Source organism: Chiloscyllium punctatum, chromosome 13 (genome assembly GCF_047496795.1).
Source record: "Chiloscyllium punctatum isolate Juve2018m chromosome 13, sChiPun1.3, whole genome shotgun sequence".
Classification (NCBI taxonomy): Eukaryota; Metazoa; Chordata; class Chondrichthyes; order Orectolobiformes; family Hemiscylliidae; genus Chiloscyllium; species Chiloscyllium punctatum.
Window position 1 is genome coordinate 39,575,627 of NC_092751.1, and position 7,487 is coordinate 39,583,113.

The following is a 7,487-nucleotide window of genomic DNA, read 5'->3' on the forward strand; positions in this document are numbered from 1 at the left end:
AAGCACCAGCCAGATCTATCTCTGCAAGCACACTTTCGCGATCCCTTCCTCTTTTGCGAACTCCACCTGTGCCTCTCTCTTTTCCCGCAGCCCCTACCTCCAATGGCTGAACGACCATTTGCATCATAATAAGCTGAGGTTCATGTGATTGCTGTTCCCTCTTTAATTTCCGGTTGTGGTTCTCTTGAGCCAGTAGTTTTTCAGCATGTATCACGTATTGTTCTATCGAATTAAACTTTCCCGTGTCCCAGGTAATACACGTATATTATTTTTATTTTGTTGTTTCGTACTTCATTCCATTGATGAAGCTGCTCCTCAGGTGTGCCTCATACGATGTGATCTCTGCCGTCGTTATGTCCTTGGGTGGTATCAGTCCACAATAGACGTTATCGACTTTCGTGAGGCGCTAAAGATACTGGGACATTGTCTCGACTTCTTTAGGGATTCTTGCTTCAATTGATTGTGGGTACGATATGCTATTGGTGATTCAGCAGACCCTGAGGCAGCGACCGTTGACTTGGAATCTTCGTGAAGTGTATCTCGTAGGGGGGCTGTAGCTCTTCGAGGGAACCCATTAAGGTCAGGATCTAATCCAGTCTTAAGACACTGTCCAGCTTCATTAGATTGTTTTCCGTGTGTCTGTGCATGTGCACTGGTGTTTATACGTGTACTTGATCTATCTTTATTTCGAGATTTTCTTTCCCTGAAATCAGGCTAAGCTTTCAACATGTGATAAGCACTCCAATTCACAGGTTCTATTTTACCCTTCCATTTCTCCTTCTTTCTCTCCTCCAATGGTGACCTCAGCATTTGCAACTGAATATTACTAAAACTTCCTTCCTCCAGATAAACACATTCCATGATTTACATTTTTAACTGTTTTTCAGAAACTGGGCCATAATTATTCAGCATATATTCTATTTTTTCTTTACCATTCCGAGTTATCTGTCGACCCTCTTTTTGTTTGCGCTTGCTGGATCCGATTTTCATGGATATTGGAAAAGTGTTCATCTCTCTCTGTCTGTCTCTCCGTCAGTCTATCTGTCTATCTGTCTCTCTCTCTCTCTCTCTCTCTCTCTCACGATACCATAATCTTCTCTTTGCCAATATAACTTGCTTTTACCTCCAGAGTTCCCGTCTCATTGGGCGCGACCGCCTCATTGCCTTGGTTTTCAAAAACCAAGAACAAACGTAACCGGTACAGCTTTGGTGACTCCAACGCTGCCCATGGTGGCTCCAAGTCTCAAACCACCGTTAATGTTGCTGTGTCATAAACTCTCTAGAGTTGAGTATTACTCGAATACCGCACGGGAGTTCACTGGTCCCTCTTCCTGGTTCGTCTATTCTCTTCAAACGAGTCTCTATGTCTGATTTAGCCACAACTCTTACCCTGACCCTATTCGATTCGGAACGCGACTCTGGGGCGATCCACTTATCCCCAGTCCTCTCACTCAAAGGGGCCAATTCAGCGCTCGAAACAAAGTGAAAAACCTTCACGGCAGTGGCGCGTACACCTCCTGGGAATCTTCAAAATCTTACCCAGTTGCAGGGCCCCAGGCGAGCCCCCGAGTTTACTGACGTGGAATTTCAATCGACCCGACGCAAATGCTACCACGAGGAAAGAAAAAGTTTATTTTTGAAATTTGCAGAATGGACCCGACACATTTGCAAGACGCCTCATAAAATGGACGCCTGACGGTTTTCAAATATCCCCTTTATACTATATATCATCTTCCCTCATCACACCTCAAGGCAGGAACATGGATCAGTCGAGTTCCTTTCCACACATGGAGTTGCTTTTTCTAATTCATTGACTGCTGATATAATAGATTATTGGCCTTGAGAATCAGCTGAAAATTAGTTTGAACTTTACATTTTTGCTGTCTTTTTGCAAAGTTAGGTCCATACTTCTTTGTTTCAACCATGCTTTCACAGATTTCACCAAAAATGATAATTTTCCATTACAGGGGATCAGGCTGACAGTGACTCAATAAGTGTGATGGAGTGAGGATGATAGTGACACAATGAGGGTGAGGTGTCAGTGTGGTAGTGATGCAGACTGTGTGAGTGGATCAGGCCGATAGTTACGCAGCGCGGGGGGTCAGAGTGATAGTGATGCAGTAAGTCTGAGGGATCAGATCAATAGTGACGCAGTAAGTGTGAGGTGGTCAGGGTGATAGTGAAGCACTTCATGTGAGGGGTCACTGTGACAGTGACGCAGTAAGAGTGAGTGGTCAGGCTGATAGTGACGCAGTAATTGGAAGGAGATCAGGCTGATAGTGATGCAGTAAGTGTTACTGTGTCAGGCTCATCCTGACGCATAAAGTGGGAGGGGACAGGGTGATAGTGACGTAGTAAGTGTGATGGGGTCGGGCAGCGACTGACGCAGTGAGTGTGAGACAGTCAGGGTGATAGTGAGGGAGGAAGTGTGTGCGTTCAGGCTGGTAGTGACACAGTAAGTTGAGGGTGTCAGGCTGATAGTGGCCAATAAAAGTGAGATGTTAGGGGAATGGTGACGCAGTAAGTGTGAGGTGTCAGTCTGTTAGTGATGCGGTAAATGTGAGGAGTCAGTCTGATAGTGAAGCATTAAGTTTGAGCGGGTCAGGCTGATAGAGACACAGCAAGTGTGGTGGGGTCAGGCTGATAATGTCACAGTATGTATGAGGGGTCAGGCTGATACTGATGAAGTAAGTGTCGGTGAGTCAGAGTGATCCTAATGCAGGAAGTGAGAGGAGACAAGGTGATAGTGATGCAGTGAGTGTGAGGGGGTCAGCGTGATGGCGACAGAGTAAGTGTGAGTGTTCAGGCTGATATTGATGCAGTATGTTCAGGGCGTCAGGCTAATACTGGCCAGTAAGTGTTAACTGACAGGGTGATAGTGACGCAGGAAATGTGAGGAGTCAGACTGATAGACATGGTGAAATTGTGAGGGGTCAGGCTGATAGTGATGCAGGAAGTGTGCGAGTGTCAGGCTGATAGTGACGCAGTAAGTGTGTTGGGACCAGAGTGATAGGAATGCAATAAGTGTGAGTGGCTTTGGATGATAGTGACAGGTCAGTATGAGGGGGAGGATGGTAGTGATCCAGTGAGTGTGAGGTGTCAGGATGACAGTGAAGCAGACTGTGTGAATGTGTCATTGTGATAGTGACATGGCAAGTGTAATGGGGTCAGGGTGACAGTGACGCAGATGCTTTCAGGGGGTCAGGTTGTAGTGATGCAGTAATTGTGAGAGGTCAGGGTGATAGTGACGCAGTGAGTGTGAGATGTCAGTGTGATAGTTAAGCAGAACATTTGAGGGGCTAGGCTTATAGTGACGCAGTATGGGCAAGGGGTCAGGGTGACATTGATGAAGATGCACTCACAGGGCCAGGTTGTAATAAAGCTGTAAGTGTGAGTGTCTCAGGCTGATAGTGATGAAGTAAATGCGAGGGGGTAAGGCGGTTAGGGATGTAGTAAGTGTGCAGGGGTAGTGCTAGAAGTGACGCAGTAAATGTGAGTGTTGAAGCTGATAGTGATGCATTAAGTTTGAGGGATCAGGCTGATCTTGACGCAGTAAATGTGACGTTGTCAGGATGATAGTTACGCTGTAAGTGTATGGCGGCACAATGATCTTGACGCAGTATGAGTGGGGAGTCAGGGTGATAGTGACGCAGTAAGCATGAGTGGGTAAGCCTGATCGTGATGCAGTATATGTGAGGGAGTCAGCCTGGTGGTGGCGCAGTATGTGTGAAATGGTCAGGCTGATATTGATGCAGTTAGTGTGTTGGGGTCAAAGTGATAGTGACACAATAGGTGTAAGCGGCTCAGGATGATAGTGACACAGTGGATGTGAGATACCAGAGTGACAGTGACGCAGTAAGTGTAAGGGGTCAGGATGACAGTGACACTAAGTGTACGGCCCTCAGTGTGATAGTGCCACAGCAAGTGTGGGGTGTTAGGGTGTAAATGACGTCGTAAGTGAGAGAGGGGCATTGCGATAGTGAAGCAGTACGTGTGAGCGAGTCAGGCTGATAATGACACAGTCAATGTGACGGGGCAGTGTTTTAGTGACAAGATAAGTGTGAGGCGTCAGTCTGATACTGACACAATAAATGTGATGGAATCAGGCTGATAGTGACACAGTAACTGTGAGGGGTCAGCCTGATAGTGACACAATAAGTGAAAGGATTCAGGGTGATAGTAACATGGGAAGTGTGAGGGCATGACTGAAAGTGACGCAATAAGTGTGTTGCGGTTAGGCCGATGGGGACGCAATAAAAATAAGGCCAGCAAGGTGAAATGGCAAAGACTGTGTGAGTGGGTCAGGGTGATAGCGACGCAGTAAATGTGAGGAGGTCAGGGTGAGAGTGACGCAGTAAATGAGAGTGGATCCGAGTGAGAGTGACGCAGTAAGTCTGAGTGGTCAGACTGATATTGACGCAGTAAGTATGAAGCGGTCAGGCTGAGAGTGACACAGTCAGCGTGAGGGGGAGAGTTTTAGTCATATAGTAAGTGCGAGGCATCAGTCTGAAACTGATACAAAAAGTGTGAGTGGGTCAGGGTGATATTGACGTAGTACGTCTGAGGGGTCAGGCTGATAGTGACGGAATCAGTGTGATGGGGCAGAGTTTTAGTAACATGGTAAGCGTGAGGCGTCAGTCTGATACTGACACAAAATGTGTGATAGAATCAGGCTGATAGTGACGCAGTAGGTTTTAGGAGTGAGGGTGATATTAACATAGGAAGTGCGAGGGCGTCACTGATAGTGACGCAATATGTGTGTGGTAGTCAGGCTGATAGTCACGCAGTAAAAATGAAGATGTCAAGGTGAAATTAGTGCAGTAAGTGTGAGGATGGCAGATGGACAGTGATGCAGTAAGTGTGAGGGGTTCACGCTGATATTGAGGCATGCAAGTGTGAGGGGCCAGGTTGATAGTGACGCTGTGTGCCAGCGGGTCCGGCTGATAACGACGCAGAAAATGTGAGTGTCAGTGTGACAGTCATGCATTACGTGTGTGAGGGTCAGGGTGATAATGACAGAGAAAGTGTGAGGGGGTCAGGTTGATAGTGCTGCTATAATTGTGAGCTTGATCAGTGTGATAGTGAGGGGCTCAGGCTAATAGCGACACAGCAATTGTGAGGGGGTCAGGGTACTAGTGACGCAAAACGTGTGAGCGGGTCAGGCTAATAGTGATGCATTACGTGTGAGGTGTCAGGCTGATAGTGACGCAGTAAAGGTGAGAGTGTTGGTGTGCTAGTGATGCAGTAAGTGTGAGCCGCTCAGGCTGATAGTGACTGAGTAAGTGTAAGGAGTCAGGATAATAGTAACATAGGAAGTGTAAGGACGTGACTGATCGTGACAAAGTAAGTGTTTGGCAGTCAGGCTGATAGTGACGCAGTCAAAATGAGGGTCTCGAAGTGAAAGTGGCGCAGTAAATGTGAGGGCGCCAGATGGATAGTGATGCAGTAAGTTTGAGGGGTTCACGCTGAAATTAAGGTGGTAAGTGTGAGGGGTCAGGTCCATAGTGCTGCAGTTATTGTCGGCGGGTCAGGCTGATAGTGATGCATTCATAGACCAAATATTCAGGGCGCACTGTAGTGGTGAATAGCGAGACTTCTCAAGGCTAAGATAAAAATCAATAGTTCTCGTTCCTGGTCATAAATCACAATGCTTCATTTTAAAATTGTCCTCTCCTGCTTCGAGATTCACCAATGAGGGAACAAAATTTAATTGCTCCACCCTGTTTATCTCTTCAAATATTTTGCAACTCTCAATGAGATTACCTCTCTTGTGTTGAAACTGTTAAAAAAAGACCGGATTTGCCCAATTTCAATTCACAGGATTAACGTTCATCCATGATATCAAGGCTAATCACCATTCGTGGTATTCCTCATATGGCATTAGTATCTTTCCTAAATTGAGGATTATAATTCCTCATACTGTAGTCCAAGTGCGGTCGAACAGAGCCACAATACATTGGAAATAATACTTCGTTCTCATGACCTGATATCCTTCTGCAGCTTTCACAACAGACTTCTACAACTGCTACTAGACTTCAATGACTTATTAAAAACTTCTCCAAGATGCAATTCTAAAAATCTGTACATCAGACTTTCTTCTTCAAATCTTCGACAAATAATCTCCACACATTTCCCTCCTGACAAGTATGATAAAGTCAAATCGTTGCTATTTATCAAATCATGAGGAACATGGATAGGTTGACTCGTGTTTTTCTGCTGGTGAGGAAGTCAAAACTTAGAAAACATCGGTTTTAAATTAGTGGGTAAGGATTTAAAAGGGACGTCAGGGGCAACATTTTCAGTCGTGTTCAGAATTAGCTGACAGAGAAATTGTTGGAGACTGGTACAACTGTAACATTTAATGGCATCTGGATGGATATATGAGTAACAAGGTTCAGAGGGATGTAGGCCAAAAGTTGGCAAATGGGACCTACTAATTTAAGATAACTGTCCTCAATGGTCAAGTTGGAAAGAAGGGCCACTTTCCGTGTTGTATTGTTCAAGGACTTGATCACTCTAGAACAACCGCAAAAATGTTGCAAATAATTCCGTCAAGACGATTTCAAGTTCCAAATCTTCGGTCAATCTTCCTCTCTTGTGCTCACAAGTTCATTACCTGATGTCAGATCTTACGGATTAGTTGCTGGATCCATTCCTGTAAATTGGTTCTGCATTCTTTCTAATTCCGATTGTTTTTAACGAATGTAGCTAGTGTTTATGGACTTAGCATCAATATTTCTAATACCATATTTCGATGAATATTGAAACACAACTTTAACACCAGATGATGAGCAATTGAGCCAAAATCGATCGGACACAGTGAGACAATGATCCTCTCTTTGTGTGGTGTACATCCGTGACTCTATAATTCAACGAAGAATCATTCCCACAACTTCAGCTGTGTCGGGATCTAGTTTGCGGTGACAGCCTGTCAATCTGCTAAGGGAACGTTCGTCTGGGTCTCTGCAAAGGATTTGGTGAAATCTTTGGGTCTTGACAATTTGTTCTTCAAACAAAGTGGATATTTCATGAATTAAGTTCTTTTACTATGAAAATTGGCTACTTTTCTGCCGCTGTGATGGCCGAGAGGTTAAGGCGTTGGATTTGAAATTCAATGGGGTTTCCCTGCGCAGCTTCGAATCCTGCTCACAGCGTTGAATCTTTTAAACGTCATTAATACTTTGCAGAATTTGGATTTCGTGGAGCTTGAGCTTTGCATTCAATCGAAAGTAAATTTTCAACTGTGAAGAATCCGAAGTAATTTCAAGACGTCTAATTGAATAAATTATATGTCGAGACACAAAAAGGAATCAACTTCCAACACAAATCAGTTTCAAAACATTTGTCGAACTATCGTGAAATTTGGATGTTCGTGGGGGGGGGCGGGGGTGGAATTAAGCAAAACAAGAAGCAATGCAATACATTTACCTGCAGGTGATGAGTTTTTTTTAGGATCAGTTGAAAGTCAAGCTGAGAAAGTTCGACCT

The 7,487-nt window shown here is 44.9% G+C and overlaps 1 non-coding gene across 1 annotated transcript; it reads left to right on the forward strand.

The window, feature by feature from the left end:
• Positions 1–7,072: 7,072 nt before the first annotated feature.
• trnas-uga (transfer RNA serine (anticodon UGA)) lies at positions 7,073–7,154 on the forward strand. Its single transcript has one exon. It is a non-coding gene; the product is annotated as a tRNA-Ser (tRNA).
• Positions 7,155–7,487: the final 333 nt, after the last annotated feature.